Source organism: Neopelma chrysocephalum, unplaced genomic scaffold, assembly GCF_003984885.1.
Source record: "Neopelma chrysocephalum unplaced genomic scaffold, ASM398488v2 Primary Assembly neopelma1_86, whole genome shotgun sequence".
Lineage (NCBI taxonomy): Eukaryota > Metazoa > Chordata > Aves > Passeriformes > Pipridae > Neopelma > Neopelma chrysocephalum.
In genome coordinates, this window is record NW_020897748.1 from 1,560,517 (window position 1) to 1,576,158 (window position 15,642).

The following is a 15,642-nucleotide window of genomic DNA, read 5'->3' on the forward strand; positions in this document are numbered from 1 at the left end:
TGAAGAGAAAACAGAAATATTTTATAATTATAATGCATGAAAGACACACACCACATAGAAAAAGGACTTCAAGAGAATCAAAGGAAATAAATAACAGAAAGAGAATGAATAGAGAGTAGAGTGAAAATGAAGAGCATGCACAAAATCATATTCAAAAGAATATAAAAGGATATGATCAGAAATTATGAATTATCAAAAGGGAAAAGAAACAACAAAATGTTTTCTTATTTATTAAGGAAAAAAATTGACAAGGAAAATGACATTTATTCAGCATGTGTACGAGTACATTGGGGAAACTGCCTTTTTGCTGCACATGTTTTTTGTGAATCGTTTTTAAGCAACCAAAGTGTAAAGACTTTTGCTCCACTTTTACTGTACTGTCACCTGAACAGTTACTGTGCTGTGACCATCTGTGTGGATGAAGGAAGGGGAACAAAAGTGCAGGCAGGGAGGTGGAGATGACAAATACAACAGGGAACTACAACTAGGCCACTATAACAAGAGTAAAGCACATATAAGCTTAGGTACTACAGTGTCCATATGAAGCAAATTTATTCAGATAAATAATCTCATGCCCTTTTTCTCACAATACATGCTTATAAAGTAAATAAAAACCAGTATATAGAGGCTGGTTTCATTACTACAAATATTGCATAAGGAAGGCAAAAGGTGAAGAGTAGGAAGCATCTGTATAAAAGAAAAATTGAAGGAAAAAGTTGATGAAAAATACAAATAAGATGCTCCACAACTAAGAAAATCATATTGAGAAAATAAGAGCTTTAAAAGGATATATTTTCTTTTTTTCCCCTTAACTGACAAGATAAGATTTAGTTTATCAGCTGATGCTGGAGAAAATCATCGAGCAACAGTCATAATTCTAAAATACTCCTTGGAATTCGCTAATAATTAAAAAAATAGGCAGTAGATTCAACTGATTTTCAGAAGGAGAAACTAAGAGCCATTGATGCTTCACAGAGTATTTCAGGATAGTCCTTTAGTCAAATTTGTGCCACTTTTTATTAAAAAAAACTGTAAAAAAGAAAGAAAATATTAACTAGCTCCCCTAAGAAAAGATTTGTCCTTAGGAACATTTTGGACGTTATGCATCACAATCCTTTTCTATCCCTGCGCAACATTTAAGCATCCTCTTCTCTCAATTATTTATAGAGGTATATTACTATATACAGTTATAGTAAATCATACCACTAGAAAATAAAACAAGATCAAGATTCTTGAGCGTTATGCTCAAGACAGTTATACAAGACTGTATCCACATATGTAATCAGAGCCATAAAATATAATGGGTTTTTTTAAATTAAAAAAAAAGAAAGGATTGCAGAATCCAAGTGAGTTATCAGTTAGAAAAATTAACATATTATGTTACATCCCATCACTGACAACGAAATGGCTGTGAAATGAACAGCAGCCTTAAGATTTAGCTATTTCTCAAAAGAAAAAAAATCATTTTAAGAAGCATCTATGAGTCAAAACATCCTATATTAAGATAATCATTTTAATAAAAAATGTTTCAAAATAGGAAGTTAGAAAATCAAGCAAATACGTGAACCAATGTTCTGTAATTAACAAAAACTGAAGAACCTATAATTTGAAGTCCTTATTAATTGTATTCAGAATTCTGGGTCTTGCTGAAGTAATTTAGTCCACCTTTAAGGCCCTTTTACATTTCCAGAGGAGTGAAAAGGAGCCTTTAGCATTGCTTTGATTTGCATCCCTTTTAATTTATGCAAGCTAGCAGTTTGCTGAGTATGTAGAAAGTACTCAGTGATAAAGGCAGCTCCTTTTTGGAAGAGCTTCTGACCTAAGGCCACAGTCCTACAAATACATATGTGCTTAACTTGATGCATGCAGGTAGTTCTTTGTTTAGTGGCATGCTCACACACATTAAATTAAAAGTTTGTAAATACTTTGCAAGATGGTAGCCTAGAGGACCAAAAGAATTCTTCTAAAAGTAGATTATTTTTTTTTCCTTACTACCTGGAGAGAAAAAAAAATAAAATAAGACTTACTGCTTCTATCTTCAATTGCCAGGTTAGTCTGGACAGATGGATTTATGCATGGATTTCTTGCACTGTTCTATGAAGTCTTTTTCTTGGAGACCTAAGATATTTTCAAATACTTAAAAGTGTACTTGTTCTTATCTCCCATTAATAACAAAGTGCAGGCAGATGAACACTCTCCTGGTGCTTGTGGTTAACAGTCTTTCTCCTAAAAAGTAAGTACATTTGTGAGTATTGTGTAAATTATATATGTATTCATACATTAACTAGCCATTAACAGACGAGGTATTAATTCCATTGATATCAATGTGCACTTTTCTCTTTACTTCAACAGGACAAGAAATCTTAATGATGTATTTTGAGATCCTTAAATTTAAAGACCAAGTTTGACTAGCTTGACATAAAATAATAAATTTCTGCCCACTGTTAAAATTTAAATAACCATAAATAATTGCTGAATTAGGACACACAGCTGCCTAACAGTATCCACAACACTTATTACCACATTTCTGGAGAGAAGATTACGTTAAACTTAGTGACATTTGACAGCAAGTTACTCTACAAATAGTCCCCTGACATCCATAGGGCATCACAGAGAGTGATGAGTACAACTGAAGATGGCCATGTTAGGTTACAGCAGTCAGCTTCAGTATTTGGTATTCTTTATTTATGCATACAGACTGCATAATATAGATAAAGCAAAGCTCTGACTGCTGGTGAGCAAAATAAAGTCATATTTCACAGTTATGATGTCATCAAAGGACTGTATTTCATGGCTATAACATCTTTGCAAATATATACATAAAGTGGTATCCCCAAGGATCACTACTTGCTAAGTCTGCCTGAGGTCCAGCAAGGTGGACCTCCTTAAATTCCATTTAATGTACGTTAAGATTTGAATATCAAGGTAGTCTAAATAGCCTGAGAGTAGAAAAGGCATTCTCAGTAGCATACTTGCCATATTACACGAATTTTTCTATATATTATGTGCTGTGTTATCTTCAATTCACTCTTTAAATTTCAGCACACTATTTTCCTTTTATGGATTTATCTGTGCATATATGCTTTATATATTATATGTAATTACAAAATTACAACTCAAGTGAATCTCATATAATATATAAACTATCTATGACACAGTCTCAGAATTTCAGATCTTGAAAATAGAACTTGATTACTTTATTCACTCTAACCCAATATCACTGTAATTCACCCTTAAGCAATACGGGCTGCTAAAATCATTTGGTTCCATTTTTCCAAAAAGGAAAACTGATAGGATTATTTTCGTGATAAATTAATTTTACCATGTAATTGCAATTATGACTTCTAATTAATGAATGGTTTCAGCCTCACTAACTAGGTCAGCATTTTTCTTTTAAAAATATATCATTTTTCTCTTTAGATAAGCATCATGATATGTCCAAGCTTTGGGAAACACACATAGCATTTTTACAGGGCAATGATCCCAGAAGCTGAGAAATGGTGAAACTAATACGATGTGCTTTCTAACAAATTCAAGCCATTTTTTGTCTCTTTTATGAGGAAAAAAAAGCAAGCAGATGGCAAGAGGCTCTTTAGCAGGGAGGATCACGGTTTTTTCGTACTATTAGAGTTTTTAATTTCTTGACTGAGCTTCCCGGTATGTAGAACACTGAACAATGTGAGACAAATGAATCAGTTGAGCAACTAATCTATTACATCATGCTTGTCAATATGCATATGACACTGCAGAATATATTGACAAGAGGCAGAATCCAAGGAGATTGACTTTCCTGTAATCAGATGCATTCCTACAGAAAAGTATAAAAGAAACCTGAAGTTTACTTCATGCATCATGTAGAACAGACTCCAACACTCCTGACTGCCCATTGCTTTGCAGCACATATTTAAAGGTACCATAGCAGTATTCAAGGACACTTCTTCAGTGTCCCCTGAAGATGTCCTCTGGCACACATTTTAAGTCCTACATCCCTGTCAACTACCTTATCGCACCATTCTTTGATTTCACATGATTCACGCATTGTGGTGTGACAATATAGAAAAAAAATTGAATAAGTTGTAACTATCAAAACAGATAGATGACAGAAAATAATTTCCTTGGAAGATGCTGAAAATTTGATGGCTAAAGTGTTACAGATATAGTAATTAAACTAAATGATAGCTCTTATCGGAATGCAACACACCAAAATATATGTTGTTTTGTTGTAGGTTTTTTCCCTTTTTGGCTGCTAGAAATAGTCACATATTTAGAGAGCACCTCTTACAGAAAATTTCCGTGAAAAGTTGATATCCAATACATGGCTAGGCTTCGCAAACAAAGATTTGGGAAGGGCTCTACCCATGTTTCTTACAAGCACGTTGGTGGTTAAAAAGGCCAATACGAGACAGACACGTCCGGTTGCAGTATCCAATACATAACTTAGAAAAACAGTCAATATGAAATGCTAAGCAGTTCTGTAATTGGGGGGAAAAAAAGTTTTGTTTTGTTTTTTTCTGAGAAAAAGTCAATAAAAATGATAAAGTAGAAATCAAAATATTAGAAGTATTAAGAAAATAAAGTTTAAAATTTTACACAGTTTATCAGACGGTAACAAACAATACAAAGCATTTACAATGTGGCATTAGAGAAACCTTTAAAACTGGACTATAGTCGTCTGAAGAAAAATTTCAGTGGTTGCTTATCATGAATGCTGTCCAGATACTTGAATTTGTTTTATGAGAAGCTGTATTTATTTATATATGCAAGCCAAAGATTTATGAACTGATTAGTAGTTTTGGCACTACACTGTAAGTATCAAACTTCGGATAACTTAATGAAGGGTTTTTTTCATACGATGATGTAATTTGAAATTCAGTCTCTTTTAAGAACCACCCAGCCCAAAATGAATACACACAATACTCTGGAACAGTATGTCCCTAGTATATGCATTGTATTATCTTTCTAAATTATCCACAACAATCCATCATTGTGGTTTTATGCTGATGAAACATCCTGAAAATCAACGCAACTATACTGCCATGAAATCAGACCAGCACAGACCTGAATGAGACCACCTTAAGTATTTTCTCCAAGTAAAAAGATTTTTACAGCTTTACCCCCAATCTTTGAAATATATCAGACAATATAGTTTTATAACAAAAAATAAGCCCATGTGTAATCCTGCAATACTCACTTAAGACAAAATTTTGTAAAGTACTGTAAAGTTTTTCTATCTTGAACCCACAAAAATATTGTGAAGTCAAATATGGCTTGTCAAGGTTTCCAGCTTGAATATATTGCCTAACAGTCCTGAGGAAGACAAAGGGGAGCAAAGAGAAAGAGTAAGGTATGATGGGACAATTCAATTCATTTTTTCTGTAATGTATCATAAAAGATGCAACGTATACACTGGACTGGCTGCCCACATTGGCAAAACAGGCATATGCAAGCATCTTCCCCATGAATATGATTTAATATGCTATAGATTAAAAATAGTTTTTGGAATCAAACCTGATTATTAAAGTGCACATTACTGGGGGAAGAGGAGATGGGAACCAAATGTCCTCTATACAGCTATTTTAGAAGGTCTAAGGTAATCAACTGACTGCAGGAAAAACTGAGAAGAGTGGTCATTGTACAATTACTGCTTTCCAAACATAGGCTTTAATCATTATTACTTTTGCCTACCCAAATGTCTTACTAGTTTTAACCCTGGCCTATAATTCTGAATATTTGGTTTTGGGGTTTCTCACAGACTCCATTAGAACATGTTTAAAGAACCACACATTTTGTAATGAGATAAAAATGAGGTCTGACACTATTAAGACAACCATGCTTACTTTTGCCACGTTGGTGAATACGTGCTGAGTGATTGCATGAAAGAGTTTATTGTAGCATTTCTGTATGATGACCATTATTGCACTTTAAAAAGATCATTTACACATACCCTTGTCTGAAGCCTAAATCAAGGAGAGAAAATAAGAACTCTATTCTATCCATATCCTACTTTCAAGCATGCAATGGTAAAGCACCCTGAAAAATGAAATGTGGCCACTAAACCTAAACCCAAATGTGTACTAAACTGGTCTCACTGAGCTAAACACAGACACTGAGAAAGTCAAAGTCAGAAGTGAGAGAGGACTTTTGCCCTTAGGACTCTATTGCAGCTCCACGACCACAATGTCCTGTTTCTTTTTCTGACTCTGAACCCTTCTGAATTGTGTAAATACTAGTATCACGTGTCACATTAATTTTACTCTTAGCAAAAGCTAGTTAATTTGAATGGAGATACAATGAATGTTTCTTGGTGACAATTTTGTTATTGTTTTACTTATATTATTCTAACTTTTATGTTATGTTTTAAGAGAGAGTAAATAAAACATTTTTGAAGGGTTAGGATGCAAAAAATCAAAATATTTTCTTTAATGATATGCTGAACACAGGATTCATCACTCAAACCAACTGAAACCTGTCAATTTAAGAAATAAAGTTACTGGCATCTCTCATTAGGTGTTTGTATCCAACTAAGGGACTACAGCTTTGCACATTAAATAACACTATGTTGTGCATACAGTCCAATATATTAACACATCCGTCTTTCAATTGTTCAAGCTGGTGTTGCTATGCAGTATTCTGCATGCAATAATCTTAGCTGAATTTATGAGAAAACCACAACAAAGAAAAAAATAGTTGTGGACCAATTACATGTCCCTTTTGATTCTCACCCCATCTGCTTCCAAAACCAGACATTGTTTCCCAGTCCTTTGCAATTACCAGGGTGTTATATTGCCTTTATGACCAAACTACAGTGGAGACAGCTGAAAAGTGCAAAGCTTTCTGCCAGCCTCTGCAGGTCCCTCGGTGCATGAAACTACAAGAAACAATGTATTGTAATGCAGATGTTCATTGATTCCCTGCAGAATTTCACAGACTAGGAGTCCTTCACTGTGACCTACGGGGATTTGTACTTTACATAATATCCACTATATAGAGTATCATGTCCAAAGCGAAGTACCTAGTGAATCTGATCATTCTTCCCTTGCACATGCCTTTCCCAGCTATCAACTTTTTTCAGCGAACAAGAAGTCTTTTGTGCTTGAAACATAAATGCCAATCAGAATAGAATACATTTCTAATGTCTATCACCTTTCACTTGGAGGTCAATGCCTTTTACAAGTCAGGCCCATGTTCCTGCTTCATGCTGGACATACCCAGGTACAAAAGAATTTAGGAAGATACCAGATCAATTTAAAGTCTACCTAGTTGTCCTGGTTGTGGCCAAGAACAGGCTTAAGTTTTTGCAATACCTTTGAGGGGGCAGAGCCTGGAGCCATAATGGTGTGTCTAGGTTGTTGTTCTACACCAGCCATAGCATCACAGGGGGTTAGAAGGAAGGGATTTTCACTTCCAAGAAGGAGGGGCCTGGCTTGTGGGTAGGAAGAAAAGGTGGCACATGGAGGGTCCACCAGCCATTTTGCTCTTTGCCTCGGGGTTGCACTGCATCAATGAGCATTTTGCTTGTAAAACATCCTCTCTTTTTTACACTGTTGTTATTAGGATGGCTGCTGTGCCTGTTCATTTTCTTATCTCATTGCTGTTTCCAGTAAAGCGTTTTTATCTTGACCCGTAATCTCTGTCTTTTGCATCGCCCGTCAGAGGGGAGAGGGGAGTGAGCAAGGGGAGAGAGGTCATTCAATTAGGGAGTACTGCTCCTAAACCACGACACTAGTCTAGAAACTTGCCCACTTGCAGATCGAGATGGTTTCCAAAGAACAATTTACACCTAACACACTGAAAATTAAAAACCTTACTATGTCACATAAACATTTGATGAGTAAATAAAGGACCATTTGAAAATATTTTAAAAGGTTAATTGTTTAAATAAAGTTCTCCACATGTGAAATGTATATACAAGAAAATGTTACTTCTAAACTAGGCTCATTTCTATAGCAACTGATTTTGAAATTAAATTTAAATTCATATGTATATGTTAACTGTGGGATACAATGATAAGGAAATGGCATCCCAACTGACAAAAGAGTTGAAATGCTTGACAAGGGCTCCAGTATTCAGTGATGGACTCGCTGTTTTTTGATATTTTAGTTGCAAATCAGATGAGGCAACACATATCTCCAGGTTTACAGAATTTTACCATATTTGCACCTCAAATCATGAAAGGGATGCTACAGAGGTCACTATAACAAGTGTCATCATGACAGGAAGTATTTCTTACTTTTCAAAATTTATTACTGCCTGTTCACATGATTTTAGAGGAACTGTTTTACACCTCATTTTTCTCTTAAAGCTTTGGTGACCACTATTTCTGGCTAATGGGCATAATTTCATTTTGTCAGGGGTGACCATAAATGAAAATTCTCCCCATCTATTCCACATGCTCAGTACGTCATGCAACAACCTCTTTCCTATGAAAGTCAAAACTTGTCATGGGAAAGATGACAGCAAAGGTTTGGTTGCTACTTCCATGTGAATTCATCCAGTCACACTCACATTCTCACCCTTCAGTCTCGTACAGGGCCAAACCATGAAGACAGTGGTCCACTAGCATTTACTAAACCTCCCTTAATAGAATTCAAGTGTCAAAATAAGACCTAGACTGCCAGGGTTAACTTGATGACTCTTAGGTCCTTACTTTTGTTATTCTGTGTCCACGTGGCCTCCTCCTAGTTCCAAACTGGTGATGGACAGATCAAGTCCACAGAAATCCTCCCCTGCTTCTACAAGGTTCCTTTCCAACCCCTGGAGCCTGGGAGCCCAGCTCTCTGCTTTTAATCCAATACCCACTTCACTACAGAAGATTCATTTAGACTGCCTCTTGTTTCATTAAGGGCTCCAAAAGTCTGTAGTGATTTTTGACACTTTGTTATAATGTTTCTATGACCCCCCCACCCCCTCCTCACATACCACACCACCCAGCCTCATTTTCATATGGATACAAAGCATGGGGATAAAATGATGGTTCATTATAGTGGTACAGAGCTCTTATCTTCATCCGGCAAGAGTCATTTCCTTCCAAAGATTGAAATGCAAATGTGAAAATTAATGATAACTGCATTATCTGATAGCAGAGATAATACCGATTCACTGTCAGAGTAACACACAGTCGTTCTATGATTTCCTCTGCTTCTTCACAATATTCTTCTTACTGTCAGACTATATCTATGGTTAACTATGTTTCATGGATTTTTGTTAATTTACATCAAATAGCATTTCCAAGATCTTATATCTACCACATTTCCCCAATCAAAAAAGAAACAAAATCAGGACAGTAATCTCCAAGTCCTTCTTAGGACTGGTTTAAATAAAAAAGAATGGGGGAAAAAAAAAGGAAAGAAAAAAAAAGAAAAAGGGAAAAAAAAAGACTATCATTAATGTCTGTTTCCATCTTGCAGCGGTCTACCAACCATTTCGTTCTATACCATACAGTTTTGCTTTGAAACCCAAACTGTTCATTGTATTACTAATAATGCAGAGTAAACCCAAAAATCAATACATACTTGCAGTGATTCTCACGAATGGTTACAGGCAAACTATTCAGAAAAGCTTTTCAAACTATCTTTTATAGAAGGTAAAAATGTGAAACTGGCATGTCCAATGTGTACTAGAACCTGTCTGATCTACAACTCGCTAAAGCAATACACCAGAATTCACATGAAACCTTGTTTCTACATTTTATTAAACATTAATAGTAGCATAGCTCAATGTATAATTATTTTAAAGTACTCTTTAGTTTCCTGTTTACTATTTTGCTTAAATTTTCTGATAAATTTTTAAGAAAAACATCAACCTGTAATAGTAATTTAAAGAAACTATACTGTGCTATATCTAACTACCCTTGTTGCTTTTTTCAACAGTTCTCTGATACATGTACATGAGTTATGATGTGTCTTCTGTGATGGAACATGAATTGAAACTTCATACTGCTTTACTATAACCAATAGCAAAAGTTCTGTTGATTTACTGGAGGCAGAATTTTACAAATGGGAAACTTTCCCTTTATGTGGAGATGAATGTAAACAATACATGAAAATTACCATGAACTGAAAAAGAAAGTTTTGGGTCTTATTTTCTACTGCATGGGGGTTTTTTGTTTGGTTTTTTTTGTTTGTTTCTTTTGTTTGTTTTTCGTTTTCTTTTCTTTTTTTTCCCCCCATTTTTGGACATGTGGATAAATCACATCTTCTCACTTTCCAAGAATAATTCAGATACAATTCAAAAGAACTTCTGAGACTGACTTTCAAGCTATCCAACTCACAAAATCAGCACAATTCTGTAAGAAAGCTGTGCTCCTGTACGACTATAAAAGTAAGAGCTCACATAAGGAATAAAGACAATCTAGTATAGTACACGTGAATTAAGAAGAGAGAGATCCAGTTCTTCCTTAGGACCAAGACTTTCTGAGTAGCACTAATTCCATCTTTGTAAATGCCCTATACTCAGTTCCTCAATTGTTAACACAGACAATATTTCTCTGTCTTAAAAGCCAGATACGGATTCAGTGATGGCTGAAACACTCTCTGGTTATTGGAACTGTGGGAAGAGAGTCAAAAGAACGGAGCACGCAGGATGGTGGAGTGGATCTGGAAAAGCTTTTTGGCTTAGTCAGAACTAGAAAATTGTGTCCCATGTGTCTACAGTGAAAGAACTTTCCCTTATATATTACAGAATAGGTACAGGATGTCTTCTACTGTATTTTTTATTTCATCACTACAGCATAATGGCACAGAATTGAGAAGAGCACAGAAAAGTTATCATTCTTAATATGGCTTTAATATAAAGTTAATAGAGAAATAAAAATTGGGAGTTGCTTATGAGGAGGACTGTTAATATTTATTCATTATAAATGCACCCAAATGGTACAATATTTATAAAAGTAATATATATATTATATTCATTTATTAATTTCATTTGAGTTAAAAGGAATTATCATGGTCAGCCAGTCTAACCTCTGCCCCAGTGGAATCTATCTCATTTTAAAAGTCCAGTGTTTGCCACAGAACTGGATCATGTTCTTTAGGAAAGTATTTCATCCTGAATTTTAATAATTACAGATAAATGACTTTTTATAAAATGCTCCAATAATGACTTTTTAAGCACTAAAATCCATTCATTGTGTTTCAAATTGTGGTGCTTCAACATCAATTTAACCTTCTGATATTTTGCTAGAAAGAGGTGTCCACTGTTATCAGATTTTCACTCTGAATTTAAAGGAGTTCATAATCAGGTTGTCCTTTAATATAACATTAATATATCTTTGATAAAATAAATAGGAAAAGGATGTAGACTTCTTCATAATACCAGTCCTTTCAACATTCTAGTGGCTCTTCTCTAAACCTGTTCCAAATTTTAACATCGTTCTTATCGTGTGACTGTAGGAGACAGAACCCTGTTTCAGCATCAAACGACACTGCTGACAAGACAAGCAAGGTGATTTGAGAACCCAAACATACTCATTAGCCACAACTCTACCTTTTGGGCTCAACCCTGGTTCACTAAATCTCAAGACTTTTTTGGACACACTGCTCTGTAGTAAAGCAGTTGGACTCGATGATCTTAAGGTCTTTTCCAATCTTAATGATTCTACAAAAACATTTATTAATATGAAGCACATGACTTCATATTTAATTATACAGGAACTTAAATTTTGCTACAGCTAATATGTCAAGGAATTCAGGTTTGTCAATAGCAACACCTATCCATTATTCAGCATTTTCTTTGGATTTTAAACATATTGCAAACAACTAAATATACTTTAGCTCACATTATTATTATGTTGGGTTTACAAGATATATTTTTTTTTCCACTAACCTGTACAGGTTGGCATTCTTACTGGTTGTCTCTTAATAAAAGGGTCTTATCCCCTTATTTCCAATGGGACCACTGTCATGTGGTCTGTCACTATCCAGACCAATCTTTACTGATTTTAACTTATTTGAGAAATATCAAAACTTTTTTAAAACTGTAGTTGATCACTAGGGCAATGGGTCATCTAGCTTCTAAAAAAAGTTAAATTCAAACTATCAGACCGCTTAAATTAGACAATACAGAAGTACAGTCATCACCAACAGTCAAATAAGTTTTTCAGCACAAATATGTTTTAAGCAGACTAGGAATATTAAAATTACTTTATAACTATTAAGAGTCTGGACTTGAAATAGATCAATACCAATTTTCTACAATTTTCAAATTATTTTTTTGTACCACATTTTAAAATATCATCTTATTGTTATTAATGAAGCTAATGATGGACTTTTAGTTTGTTTTCTTCTTTTTTATATTTTTTTTAACTTGGTATTACAGTTGTAGCATCTGGTTACATCCACTGTTTTCCCATTTATTTTAAACTTGGATATTTCTGTTTGTTTGTTTGTTTTTAAATTCTCTTCTGGGTAAAGTCAACATTCGCTTTTATTATGGCTTTTGGAAAGTTTAAAAATTGTTCTTAAAAACTTTCAAATTATAATTCACAATCTTAATTCAAACCTTTTCTCCTTTCGTTACAGTTCATATTTGCTGTGTTTTAAGATGTTAAGTACGAAGGACTGAATTTGTATCCACCAATACAGGCATGATTACTAGATGATAAACAAGCATTCATTTCTAAATCTCTAAACAATTTTTCTTTCTCTTTCAAGATGGCATATAACACATAATTTCCTTATATTGCCTTCAACGATATTTTAGTTGAGGTGCCTAGTATCCATAATTTTCAGAAATTTTATGAATGTTCTGATATGAAAGCATGGAACATATATCCCGTAAAAACCAGAATGATCCTATTCTCTAATGTGATGGATGATCTGTATAGAAGACATAGGAGATTCACTCTCTCTTCGTTATGTGCTAAAGCACTTATCACCAGCCTCACTCGCATTGATTTCTCAGAAATAATACAAAGGCTATAGAACTATACATTTCCATGTACCAAGGCAAACAGCATATATAAGGCTGTAAAATTACCTCTGCTTCCATGTTTAAAAACTAAGTCTTTTTCCATAAAAAGTACTTAAGTTCAGTCTTGCTTTCCTCTTACTGTTCCTTAGACTTCTGCTGTCAGCTATTTTAGAAAAAGGATCAGTGTGTGTTAGTATGCAGCCTATTGATTCCAGTTTCCGTTATTTCAGAGTAGTCTTTTTAAAAATTGAGGACGAGAACAATGAAAATTGAGGATAGTTGAAAAACATTCAGGTAACAGTCAAAGTGACTACACAGGCATTATCTCTGCAGTTCCTTGATGGTCAGTGAAGGTCATAAGACTCTCTGATCTGAAAGACTGCTTCAGTAGAAACTCTTTGAAGCTACAACACATTTAACTTTAGATTTTTCTTCATAAAAATATTCTAATTACAAAGACTTGGGAATGCATGTGAACCACTTAACAATGCAAATTTTCAAACAAAATAAAACCCTGATTAATGTCAGAAGCTTAACTTTGACTCATCCACGTGTAAGTTATTGCTAATGGATAACTCACAGAACTTCAGTTCCTGGCAAGCAGTGGCTCTGAAAATCACAATATGTTCCCTTAGCGCTAAAAAAAGACACAAAATATTAAAATAACAAAACAGCTCTACTATTTATATAAATTCTTGAGTTGTCACAGTTCACATTATCAGTTGACAGCAACTTGCATCATGCAGAACGCAGTCAGTGGAGATGGTAAGGAGACCAGAGACAGCTCAGATAACAAAGAATGTATCGTCATCTGCTCTTTGAGGTAAAGCCTCTACTGCCAGTTGGTAAATTTGCTGAAGCAAAATTTTCAGTGGTTCTTTTTGCGTCATGCTAAAATATGTTCCAAAATAAGCAAAATATTTCAAGCTTTGCTTTTTTTCTTTTCAAATAGCTGAAAGACGTCATCTTTGTACTGCATGGTTGAAAACGATCTTCTGTTGTTCATTTCTTTTTCCATATGAATAAACAACCAAATTTCATGCATGATGGAGAGTATGGGATGTGGTATGTATCCATTCCTTTTCTCACATGTTTAAATACCCTTGTAGACAATGACTGGTTTTGGTCACCAGTTTTCAGAAGTCAAAAGGAATTTTTCCACATTCAGCTTTGATTTCCACCTTATCACATGTCAAAGCTATCAATAAATATTACAAGATGTACACACATCCTACTGTTAAACTGTTTTTTTCCCAACAAAATGAAAAAAATCTCGTTTTACTCCATAGTGTCATAAAAGACCTCAGAAACTTCTGTATAAGGTAGCTCATATAAAAAGCAGTGACAGCCCATAAAAAGCATATTCAACTATGTTTAAATACACTAAAACCAAAAATGCAACAAAAAATTACAAATTCCAGATAGTTTATTTATAATGAAATTAAAAACAAGTCATATGGAGAATACTGATAGCCTTTAAATCTACTATGAAGCTGGAAAAGGCCATTCTGCTGCATCCAAATACATATTTTGCATTATTTTAAATGTACGGTAGTGTATTATAATAGTAAATCTTGTTTTCATATAGCACCATAGTGCTTTATATAGAATATCAACTTCTTTGTGTATTATCATTAAAAATATTTAATTAGATATACTATGTCTTCTTTTTTGTTTGCATTGTATTTTCCAGCTACTGGTTTCAGAAAATTAGCATTAGTTTAGTTCTTCTCTTCCCGAAGAGCATACATTAATTTGTAAAATCAAGCAAGGATGAAAATGTGATGGAAATATAGGTATTTTTCTAATGAAATATTATTATTGCATTATAAATTATTGATGGAGCGCTTCTGGAACTATTTTCTTTTTAGGGAAAATTTCCATAAGACATTGCTAGAACATGTTTGGCTTCAGATGCACATTTTCTAACAGTACTATTAGACTATGGTCAATATAACGGATTTTTAAGGCCTATTTCCAAGTCCATAATCATAAAAACATTGTGTTGAATTCAACTGTAGAATTGCCTAATTGAGAAATACAACTTACCCCTGTGCCTTAGGTACTTTTACGGTACAGCTGAGGTATTACATATTTATATTGAACAGATACTTGAAATATTGCAATGTTATCATTACATCTTATATCTTAACAATGTTATGCTTGCACCACCTTCACTTATACAGTAGAAAATGTTACCTTGAAGTACTGTTTTAATATGAACTTCTAATACTTAACTGAAGCTGCAATCCGAATTTCTCTTTCCATGAAATCAATGACCAGGTGTGCTAAATGATTTCTATCAGGCTAAAACAGGTAAAAAAAAGTCCTTGACAATGTCAGTATATACCATACCTATTTGGTAAGCCCAGTACACTGCTAAATGTTGGCACAAAGGCTGAGAAGAGACCCAGGGGTTTGCTGGTCTTCTGGTGTCAGAAAACAGAGCAGAAAAGCTTCTCCCTTAATTCAACCATGGAAGTAAGAACTTACTGATAAATTTTGATCCTAAAATTCTAAGCAGCAAGAACATCTTTCTTTAGATCAAGTAGGTACACAAGGCATTTTACATTGAACAATTTACAAAATGGTTTAACCAAAACCATTTTTTACTCAAGAAATTCATCTTAGAACTTACCTGTCAATATCCTGGAGTCCAAAGGATCACAAAAGAAATAATTCATTAAAAATCAATGCAAAGCATAACTATCTACTAAAATAATAAAAATAGCA

General features: G+C 34.2%; 1 protein-coding gene across 4 annotated transcripts in view; it reads right to left on the reverse strand.

The window, feature by feature from the left end:
• ZFPM2 (zinc finger protein, FOG family member 2) overlaps nt 1–15,642 on the reverse strand; it is a 307,974-nt gene that overhangs the window by 216,273 nt on the left and 76,059 nt on the right. The window lies entirely within an intron of this gene.